Below are 12,152 nucleotides of genomic sequence, written 5' to 3'. Positions count from 1 at the left end.
TTTTTTTAGGAAACATTTGTTTTTCACGAGAACAATGCCGTCATTCGCTTTTTCAGGGTTGGAGTATACACAAAAAAATTAAAATTACAATTATTTTCAAAAGTTTAAATTACAGTTAGTTATAAATTCATTTTGGAAATAACAATCACGTTACAATTTCTTAACCAGTTCAATTATAATTATACTCTGTTTTTTTTCATCTGTCCATCTGCCTGTGGTGTTTTTGTATGGCAACACTGCGTCCCGGGCTTTAGATAGTTACGCCATGTGTAAGTTTTAGGTAAATAAAAGGATATCTGGGTGTACTTTGCAACTGAAAAGTGTTTTAATAATTTACTGTATGCGAATTACACCGTTAATATTCGAAATAGGATATTATTATAATCGTTGAATGTAAGCTGAATGTGACTATCTAAAGCCCGGGACGCAGTGTTGCCATACAAAAACACCACAGGCGGGTGGACAGATGAAAAAAAAACAGAGTATAGTTACAATTACAAGGGATTTGGGTTCGAGGGAAAACACTAATCTTTGCCACAGGAAACTGTGTATTGAGGCGAGCAAATCGAGCTAATAGGGTTCATAATTCTTTTCCAGGACACGGTCTACTGGCAGCTCTATGAGCAAGAGCCTTACCACTTCAATTATATAATTATAATTAAATTACAAATTACATCAACTTGTAATTAACAAATTACATCAACTTATAAGTAATTAAATTACAAATTACATACACTTGTAATTATTGTGATTAATTAAATTACAAGTAGTATAATTTCATTTTCAATTACAATTACACGAAATTTTTTAATTAATTAAATTTCATTTAAATTACAATAACTCCAACTCTGATTCTTATGTGTATTTCGTAGGCTGATTAAATATAAACGTGGCTACGTTTAAAACATTAAATTATTCACCAAGTACCACATTAATTTTCAAAGTGGTTACGAGTACATTAGGCTATCTTGCTACCCTTTGAATGGCCATAGAATTTTAAAATAGTTCGGTAAAGATAAAATGACTAAAAGTATCAACGAATTTTACCCTTCAGTATTACAAGTGTCATGGAAAAATGCAATTCAGTAGCCTTTTAGCATGAATAATACTCGAGAGAGAGAGAGAGAGAGAGAGAGAGAGAGAGAGAGAGAGAGAGAGAGAGAGAGAGAGAGAGAGAGAGAGGTGAAGATGGGCACACGTTTTCGAAATCATTTCGAAAGACATTTGATCCTCTACTCATGTCAACGGGACAACAGTTATTAGAAATATGCGTTAGTTGCCATACTCGATTTTTTGTTTTGTTTTTGTATTGTTAAATTCAACATTTACTTCTCTCCTCGACTCTAGTTAAAGATCTAAAGTTTATTTTCAAAATGTTTCGTACAATATTCCCAAAATGGTTTTTTCATGTTTTTATGCAATACTATATGTAAGGTTAATGTTGATATTTCAAAGAAAATAAAACAAAATTCCTAGTGTATATAAGATAAAACGAATAAATTGTAAGGTGAACGAAATCTTGCGGAAGATTGGTGCAAAATTGATTTGGGCGAGTGTATGAACTATACCGTGTCTTCACAGACATTCCTATAAAATTTTTTTACAGTAAAATCCAATATATAATATATATATATATATATATATATATATATATATATATATATATATATATATATATAATAGATATATACACGTAATATAATCAGGCAACTTTGCAAGCGTAAACAGCGACCTATTCCAATGATGGCTTACGTACAGTACAAGTTCCAAACTGAAGCGACAAATTTCAGAGAATTTCGTTCGAAATTCGCTAACTGGCAACTACAACTCGTAGCTGAAAATATATATTTTTTCTACAGTGAAAGCTCTATCAAGCAAAATAAAGCTAACATATGATGCACAAATATCAATCTATGATATTTATAACATCATAAGAAAAAATTACGGTAATAGTAATTATTTTAAAGTATAGCAATTACTTCAAACTATAGAAACGAAACAATTTGAAATTTCGTTCAACACAGGATTACCAACATTACCAATGTATATTTTGAGCAATGTGGAAACAAATATTTAATATGTACTGTATTATCAATTATTTTAGCGAAGATGCATAAAACCATGCAATTGTATCAATAGAATGTGAAGGGAAAATCTCCGCGACATTAAACATAATCAACCATGAATGCACCTAGATTCAATGGAGAAGTTGGGGGTGGTTGGTAGTTCTGACTCTAGCTTCTAGGACCGAGCATAAAACACCATCTTCGAGAAAGGCTCTAACTGCTGCTGCTACCTTCAGGTGACTAGGCCTAGTTCCGGGCATTGCAAGGCTTACAATGCAGGGCCACTGTCTGTTATTTAGGCAAAGATAGAACCTTCAGGACCGACACCAGGACCTATCCTTGCACCTGGGAAACAGACTCGCTATATAAAAAATAAGAAAGTCGGTCGCAAACAACCAGAACACCCGTGAAATCACCATCTGGTTAAGTAGGAACTAGGAGACGACAGACCCCAACCAACCCCCCTTCCCCTCTACTACCTCTACCCACAATACTAACTCCACCTTTTCACTTTCAACCTATTACTTCAAATCTTCGAATCATATCCCAACCGTGAAATTTAAGACTGAATTTGCGTAAGTGGGCGTATCATAAGGGAGTGATATCACCCAAATTCATATCACCACTGACAACCAGCTATCAGTTCGATCCAGTCAAGTATTATTGCATAACAGAAATTTATGAGTTTTTTTGGGGAGATATATATATATATATATATATATATATATAATATATATATATATGTATGTATATAAAGAAGCACCCTAGCATGACCAATAGGCCTAGTGCTCGATTCTTAAAACAGACCTCTGGTTATTCCTGATAAATAAAAGTCCTGAGAGAGAGAGAGAGAGAGAGGGGGCATAACAGGGGATACTCGAATTAAAGAAATACTCGCCAAGCATATTCACACTCCGGATCGTATGGACAAGAATAGTCTCACTTATGCACTGAAAAAAAAAAAAAGTGGAAACCTACGAAATACTTGTCTGGTGCGACTCTGAACGCAATTCCGCATGCAAAAATGTGCACAATCGAGAAATTCCATGAAATTATTAACTAACAAGCTGGAAAATATATTTCCTTGATTCTTGAAATAGGCCTAACCATGTAACCAACGCTAAACGCGCACATAACTCGGATTTCGTTTTTTTTTTTTTATTTTTTTTTTTTTTTATTTTTTTTTTTACACCAACTTGTCTTATTTATATTTCATTTAATCAGATGCTAAACTTAAAGTAGAAAGTTGATTTACAAATATTAGGCCAATGCTTATGCACACGGTTCCTGCTGCCATTCTATGGTGAACACTTCATATCACACTTTGGAAGCCACAGATGTTTCTTTGGGGAAATTTTTTTTTTTCTATTAAAAAACAATTACTGAACTAACATTGATCATTCACTGGGGAAATAATTTGTGCGCTTATTCAGTTAATCACTGATACGTATTATCAGATAAATAGATGACAATAATGGGAATAAAATATACTAACTGGCAACCCATGAGTTTCTATAGAAGTACGATCAATTCTGAGATTTGTCGCTTCACTTCTGGAAGTACGTGTACTTTGGTATTTCCTAGTTTTTTATTTTTTTTATACCATTTCCACTACAGTATTGTAGTATATTGTTACTAAATTAGAATATGCTGCTAGTATACTTATAGGATTATCAGCGTATGTAACAATTACCATTTTCATCTGAGTGGCATTCGACAACATATAGGTCTATGAAAAGCTATCATAATGTGATTTATGTCGAATGTTACGTACATGCACAACATAAACTTTAAATAGAATGTGTTATATTGAATGATTTATATTGCAGAATTGGATATTTAGGTTTACTCAACGCCATTACAAAATAAGTACGTATTTTAAGCAGTGTAAAATAAAATTACCTAAGTTCTAATGTATATTGACAACTCGTCAACCATTCTCTCTCTCTCTCTCTCTCTCTCTCTCTCTCTCTCTTCTCTCTCTCTCTCTCTCTCTCTCTCTCTTGTTTGTGAATGGTTTGGGCATCAATTAGAACATTATTTTCTTCCGTGATTGCAACGGTAATTGCAAGAGAGCCCCAGGTGAGAGTATAGGCCAAATTAGCAGACAATAGGCCTAGTGCAATGGAGTAGTCTACGTTATAGAGCTTTTTCGCCTTTCCACTTTCTTTCTTCAGTCATATCCTTTATATGTAGTGTTGCTCTGTTCATACTATACAGCGGGAAGTGTCGCTTATCGAAACATAGGCTTATACGAGTTAACGGTCAATGACCTTGGAGAGATAAGGTGATGTCCGTTTTGCGTGTTATCCATCTAAATTACGAGCGACGGTTGACTTTTCCTACCCATGTAGATAGATATACAAGATACAGACGAGATTAAAGAGAGATTTTCCGTTTTCCTTTTAAGTGTTTTCCACAGCCGGAGAGATTATTTTCTAGTCACTCAAAAACATCTTAACCAATGTTAGATTTATTTAGATGTCAGTAATCGAGCTTTGTATACTTGATAGCGATCATAAAGCGATATATTTTCGAAATGTTTCGTCAGTTGTTCTGAGAATCATTTTTCTTTACTCTTTTTAATACAATTCGTGAATAATAATGACATTCTGATAAAAAAAAAAAGATCGGATGATTTCCGTGCGTTTATCACAAGAATAAGTTACATTTTTGCGAACGAATCTAAGAATAATTTTGAATGGGTGACCATTTCTGTGTTTTTGTATGTCTATTATTGGAAGGGGTTGGCTGCGTGTTTGAGCTTTATTAAGATAACCGTATATGCCAGCGTGGATTGTGCATTCTGCAGCCTCGTTTAGATCTCAGGATTCGGACTTAGCTACGGAGATGGGCATATATATTGAAGGGTTTGACTTTTGATACCAATAACTCAGAAAAAGCGAGTGCCATATATATATATATATATATATATATATATATATATATATATATATATATACATATATATAAATTTGATTATTTATATAGACCTTTACACGCATAAACGCATGAATTCGATTACTTTATACGAGTTGAAAACGGATTCTCAAGTTAGATCCTAAACGAATGCAGAGAACGTCACTCAGTACATGGTTTCGTATATTATTAAAAAAAAAAAAAAAAAAAAACGGACAAACCAAATTCCAGGAGAAAACGTCTCGAATATGTCGCCCTTATCAACACACTATCCATTGCAACGTTGACTTCAGCCTCTCTCTCTTTATAATTTGAAATAAAACGAAGGTTTTCCCTTATTAACTAAAACGCGGAACACGGCGTTCTAAAATAGCAAACTGGGGTACTGTACTGATGCCCTTGAACACCCCTGGCACGACGGGGAAAGCGATAGAAAGCGAAAACGAATGAAAACGTATGAAACAGTCTACGCTCGTAGTTCAACTATGAAATAAGCAAAAATTTCCCGTTCTCTCAGTTGGCCTGTTGGTCTAGGGGTATGATTCTCGCTTCGGGTGCGAGAGGTCCCGGGTTCAACTCCCGGACAGGCCCTTGTTTTGCACATGGTGTTTTCGCTCAACGGTTCTTATCAAGTCTGATGATACTACCTGTTGACTGTAGTCAAACTATATAGGACCCACTGAAACGGGTCGGCCGGACGAGGGATTATAAGTTGGTGATGATTCAATCCACCGAGTCGACGGTGTCAAGAGAGATATGGCCCGTGATATACAGGATGTAGACAAAGAACGTCTAACTATTTAGTACTATCGTGGATATATTTAGGTTAGAGGACGAATTTATTTTCATTTGTTGAAGATCTGAGGTACTCCGAGTAATTTTTATATGGTTACGTTAAGATATTGTTTAATTCAATATCTTACCCTCGATATTGATAAAAAAAAAATAACTTTACAAGAAAATCAATACAGAACTGAAACTATTCTACAAGAAAATTAATACAAAACTGAAACCGGAATGACTACGAATTTGTATTACGTTTTCGACGTTGCAGCTTTCCCCAAATTTGAATCATATACTTTAGAGACCGAAGTTGGGAAGTAATACCGGTGTTAGATTGACGTCATATACTTTAGACCTAGGTTGGGATGTAATACCGGTGTTAGATTGACGTCATATACTTTAGACTTAGGTTGGGATGTAATACCGGTGTTAGATTGACGTCATAATACTTTAGACCGAAGTTGGGATGTAATACCGGTGGTAGATTGACGTCATATACTTTAGACCGAAGTTGGGATGTAATACCGGTGTTAGATTGACGTCATATACTTTAGATCTAAGTTGGGATGTAATACCGGTGTTAGATTGACGTCATATACTTTAGACCGAAGTTGGGATGTACTACCGGTGCTAGATTAACGAGAAAGGTATTTTTTTTGTTCAAAAAAATTAAAAGGCCTGCTCCTTCCCACCTCAGTACAATCACCCTCAAAATTATTGGTTCAAGATCCCCAACACGTGGTTCTAATGACATTATATGGAAACTGGTCTAACTCCCTTCATGGTGTATCTTTTGACTCTTATCTTAATGTTGATAAACATCATGTGATGAAAGTATCAGCATATGCTGCTTGGAAGTTAGGTATTGTATGCAAGGCATCATATATTTATAAACTTTGATGAAATCAATGCAACTTATTTTAGTTAATTTCCTTCCATTATTAGAGTATCATTCTCATGGATATCTGTTTCTTCCTGAGATTTCTCTCTTTTTAGATGAAATGGTCTGGTATGGTAGGTTTCTGCTTCCTAAATATTAGCAGTTATGACTTGGTACATTGACAGATAGTCTCTTGTTTTCAATTTTTCCATTAAGTTGTTTATTAACAGCCCTTTCAAATTCACAACTGGTCGTTAGTGCTCTTTACCTGGTGCGAGCAACCAGATTCTCTGAACAGCAGCGTCGATATGCTGGAATTGTACCTCCCTGTCAGTCAAACTTGCCAATTTTCTTTGCTAGTAACCGATGTCTTTCTGTTTTTCCTGTTAACCTTCTGTTACTTCTTTCGAATGAACACATTATCCTTGGAAGTTTGAGTTTCAAGTCTGGCTCCTGTGGTGGGCTTGTTCCATATGAACAGGGTTCATCTTCTGAGCAATAAATCACTACCAGAAATGCACTGTATTCTGGAAACCCTTTCCCCTGTCATTGTCAAAGTTCTTAAAGTAGGTGTGCTTCGCTGATGTAAATCTGTGAACTGTTTTTGGTGTACTGTAGGCATTACTTCAGGTTCTTTGGAGCTCCAACACATTTCGTTCTTTTATTTACTGTACCTCCCTTCATATTCTCTTTCAGCCGTCTTACTTTCCACCTTCTCCTAACAATTGTTTCATAGTGCACTTGCGAGGTTTTACTCCTGTTAGACTTGTAACCGTCTTCATTTTCATTTTCCTTTGGCGCTGAATGACCTATTAGGTCTAAATTCTATGAATATTCCATTCCAATCCAAAGATCCCTGGTTCCAACTTTTGCCTGTCACGTGACTGTTTGCGTTATAGGATCAACCTGAATTCCGCACGGGAATCATTCAACTCGGCAAGAAAACCTGTGATAGATGGCCAATCATATTTTCACAAATTTCTGGTTTCCCCGCTTTCAGAAAGTCGCATACTGAGAATAGGTGAGTGAGTCTCTCTCTCTCTCTCTCTCTCTCTCTCTCTCTCTCTCTCTCTCTCTCTCTCTCTCTCTCTCTCTCTCTCTGCAAACTTTCACCGAGAACTTTCGATTTCGTCGCGGAACCTTTTGACTTCCTTTCAACGGTTCAAACCAGAGTCAAAGTTCAGAGCTTCAGACTACCCGTTAGCACTGCTTTTTACGAAGTATTACACACACAGTGATTTTTTGTTTGAACCAAAATGGTGACCAGCATTTGGCTTGAAGCTGAACCTAATTCTCAGTTTAGAAGACGAACAACACAACGCTGGTCACATAGCCCAGGGTGTATGCAGAATATATAGTATTCTATAGACATTGGCATAGCCCAAGTGTTAGCACCATTACCGAATGATTGTAATTATATTTTAAGTATTAATCTATTTGGCACAACAGGTGATAGCTCCCAGGAAAAGAATAAATTATGATCACTTCCACATTCACACACAAAAGGCTGCACCATGGACGGCCCCCAGGAAAAGAATAAATTATGATCACTTCCACATTCACACACAAAAGGCTGCACCATGGACGGCCCCCTGTAGAGAAAACTTCCAGAACATTTGTCATATATCTAGGCCTACGCAGAAGGATTATTACCTGCGCGGCGTTATTGTGTAGATTCGCCCCAGTTCCTCTAGCTCTTCCATTTTCATAACACATTGCTTTTATCCACCTGTCTTTAAACAAACCTATTTGTTCATGGCGTTGAATGAGTATGATATGGTCTAATAAAAACATTTTTTACTTCTTTGCAGGGTGACGTGTAGCAACGAGACTCAATTACATCAGTCTCAGAAGGTAGAACTAGCTGTGCAAGTTAACATGTTTATAGAGAAGGCACTTCTTCACATCTACAAGCCTCAAAGAAAATGGCTGTTAAGAGCTGAAAGTTTAAGTGTAATTTGTCTATCAAAACACAGGCGAGCAACTTAACAGACCCTGGAAAGGGCATGAATGTGCGGCATGGTAAAAGTAATGCTAGTACAAACTTCTGGAAGATATTTATTTTGGAACCTCGTAAAATCAGTTCTTTATCTGAGGCCATGATAAATTTTCCTAAACTTAAACAGTACGTGGTGAAGGGTTTCAAATGAAACTTTCGGTGGAGCGTAAAAACCGTTGAAACACGTCAGACAACTAAGAGCTTGGGCTTACTCAAAGAACAAGCTAGACCAACTCGTTGTTTTTGTCAGATGAAGAGACAAATTGGTGATTCCAGAGGCAGACAGACAACCAAACAGACATGTGTATCATTCTCACCAACGCGTTCCACAACATATATTAAACTTTGAGCGATTAAGTTCATGTGGAGACAGAACCGAATTGAGAAACATTAGGCTATGCTGATCCGTGGAGACAGAACGAGGAAAGACACGTAAGATTTGCGTTAGCTGAGCTTATTCCTACGTAGAGGAGTTACCACGTCAGGCAAAGGTATTGTGTATTTGAATATTTGTCTTTTCTTGTTTTCTGTTTCGTAAATACGTTAGAATTATCTTTTACTATACGTCTGTTTGTTGTAATTATGATTATATATATATATATATATATATATATATATATATATATATATATATATATATTTTGTTATACACACACACACACACACACACATATATATATATATATATATATATATATATATATATATATATATATATATATATATATAACTTTGGGTGACAAAAGGTGAGGAACCACAACCACTTACAACTGCAGAATAACATTCTTACATAATCTTAGTGGGTTATGTTTATATCTGCTGCTTATGAATCAATCAAGAGAGGTCAGGAGATCAGTTTGAAAACAAGCGTGAGTAGGCTGTGTAACGTGACGTCACTCATTCATGCGATGGTGTATACTACCATTTAGCCTAATCCTCTTTTTTTATTTGGTAATATTATAAATTTTACAAGTTACTTAAGAACCATACTTACCGTAAGTAAAACTAGCGTTATCTTCTATTCCCCCCTAACCCCAATTATGAAGGTGGTTAGGCGATCAGCTTTTGTTTTGCCCTGTTATAATTACATTCATGCACGAATCTGTGTGCGTGTGCGCATGTGTTGCGATTTTGTAATGGTCATTGCCCACATTATTTCGTTTTATTTTATTTTTATTCATTTAAATATTCCATTCTATCTATTTTGATACAAGCTAACATTATTTGTTTAGATTTTGGTTATGAAAATGAATCTTTTTGTTAAAAAAAAAAAAAGATGGCGTTATGAAAATGAATCTTTTTGTTAAAAAAAAAAAAAAAATGGATTAATGGCCAGTCACCGACCCTCATTTTTATTTTCGGTGATTTAGCACTTGATATTTTTTTAAGCGACAAATAAATGATAAATGATGTTACCAATATTGGAGTCCCCTAAGACCAGAAAAATGAATCTGTAAATATTCTTAAGTTTATAGCGAGAGAGAGAGAGAGAGAGAGAGAGAGAGAGAGAGAGAGAGAGAGAGAGAGAGAGAGAGAGCGCTTAGTTATGGCACCAACTACGAATATTGGCAGATCCTTTAAGTATTCAAGCATTCATTTGTATAGGCCTATGAAGACATTTTCCCATATCTAGAAGCCTCTAAGCGAAGCCTTCAGCTGTTTTAACGAAAAAAACATCACCGAGCATATGAAATAGGGCTGTGCCTACTCGATAAATACTCTTCACTAAATAAATTCAAGAGCAATAAAACCCTCATTGTGAATGGGGGAGGGAGGTTAAAAAAGTTTAGAATATATCTAGTGAAATAAGTAATCAGAAAACGACTCAGTTTACTATAACAAGAGTTGTGTAAATCGGGAGATATAGAGGTAAATAATTCAGGCTCGTTTTTATTGAATTGAACGTTAAATTTCTGAAAACTATAACTTTCTATATACCACACCTTAGCCAAGGCCTTTGTTCTGCTAGACTATAGTCGGCAGATTACGATAGATTTAGGTAAAACTGATCACCATCACGTATAGACTGATATCCAACCTGTACTAACTGACCTTGTTTGTTTTACATTCCATCAAACGTAACTAAACAACCGCGAATTGTATTAAATAGAACAAAAAATTTTAATACAGTCGGCGCCATGTGCAACTGGCCTGTTGGTCTAGAGGTATGATTCTCGCTTCGGGTGTGAGAGGTCCCGGGTTCGACTCCCGGACAGGCCCTATCTTTATGCGATGGACGTACTTTAATCGTTTCTCACCCCTGGGATCTTGCTTGGGTTCGTTACGCTTCTAAAGTACTCTCGGATAAAGTGTTATGGAGTTATAAGAGTAATGGAGGGTGCGCTGATTTGTATACTGGTTTTAGTCTTATAGTCTAGACTCTAGTTTTAGTCTATAAGCCCTGACAAACGTTACGAAATTCAAATGAAGAAATTATTTTTGTTGTTGCAAGATTGTTTCTTGCTCTTCTATCAACGGTATATACTTCAACGTCTGTTGCTATTGAGTAATCTTCTTACTTAGTTTCATTGGCACCACGGCTAAGAGAAACCAAAAATGAATTGATGTACATTTTGCTAATTTCCTTGTTTTAATTGAGAGTGCCCACTGAATCTTAGTCCATTTTCAATTAATAGCCAAGAGCATTTCACTCAAGTAAGAATAATAATAATAATAATAATAATAATAATAATAATAATAATTAATAATAATAATAATAATAATAATAACTTGAATTAAATCACGGGATAACAAGGTAAGATTATATTGTAAAATAGGTCACACGAGCAAATGCTCTGGCTTCTTTCGGCGTTTTGCCGCCAAATTTTAAACCAAGAATCCTTTAATTAACGGATTTGTTATCATGGAATATCGTTAAAAAAGGACCAAATTGATGACAGCAATTACACTATACAATTTCTCGTATCCTCGTAACGAACATACGCTGCAATCTTGTACACATGTTATATTATAAAAGTATAATAGTAATTGCTATGCGGTACCTACAAAGTTTGGCGGTAAGATGCCACGAGAGGCAGGGCAAAGTGCTATGGGACACACTGCCATTGTCCTTTACCTCCACCCCCCACCCGGAGTGCTGGCAAGGCGCCAAAGTGAAACCCAGCATTTAGTGAGATAACTGTGAAAAACACGCGGGCTGATGTTTTGGCTTCTTTTGTATCCAGGAAATGTTTAACATTATATAACTGTAAATCTGACTACACAACGAGGAAAACCATTTCGGCAGTACTTGTACTTCATAGTTATAGCAGGAGTGAGTACGTGTGTGTTTAACCGGCAACTAAAGTTTTATTTGAAATTTGATCTCTGAACAACTGGAGGATTTTTATTTCAATACTCTTGATGATTCCAACGTTTTGCCAGATGGCTCTGTTAGCTTGAGTTTCCTGTCTGTTGCTGTAGTGCACCTGTTATCTGTAAACTTGTTTTGCAACTAGTTTGTAAATGGGACATCATATTTTCCTATCCAAATCTGTAGATATAA

At 35.7% G+C, this 12,152-nt stretch overlaps 1 protein-coding gene and 2 non-coding genes across 4 annotated transcripts in view; all 3 read left to right on the top strand.

The window, feature by feature from the left end:
* LOC135225875 (nucleolar transcription factor 1-A-like) overlaps positions 1–12,152 on the top strand; it is a 176,453-nt gene that overhangs the window by 736 nt on the left and 163,565 nt on the right. For both annotated transcript variants that reach the window (XM_064265435.1, XM_064265438.1), the window contains exon 2: positions 8,460–9,138. The gene's annotated coding sequence lies outside the window, so the exon portion shown is untranslated. The remainder of the gene's footprint in view (positions 1–8,459; positions 9,139–12,152) is intronic.
* On the top strand, positions 5,505–5,576 carry Trnap-cgg (transfer RNA proline (anticodon CGG)). Its single transcript has one exon. It is a non-coding gene; the product is annotated as a tRNA-Pro (tRNA).
* On the top strand, positions 10,796–10,867 carry Trnap-cgg (transfer RNA proline (anticodon CGG)). The gene has a single exon. It is a non-coding gene; the product is annotated as a tRNA-Pro (tRNA).

The sequence above is a fragment of the Macrobrachium nipponense genome, chromosome 13, assembly GCF_015104395.2.
Source record: "Macrobrachium nipponense isolate FS-2020 chromosome 13, ASM1510439v2, whole genome shotgun sequence".
NCBI lineage: Eukaryota > Metazoa > Arthropoda > Malacostraca > Decapoda > Palaemonidae > Macrobrachium > Macrobrachium nipponense.
The sequence above is the reverse complement of the archived record's forward strand: the minus strand, read 5'-3'. Positions and strand labels throughout refer to the sequence as shown.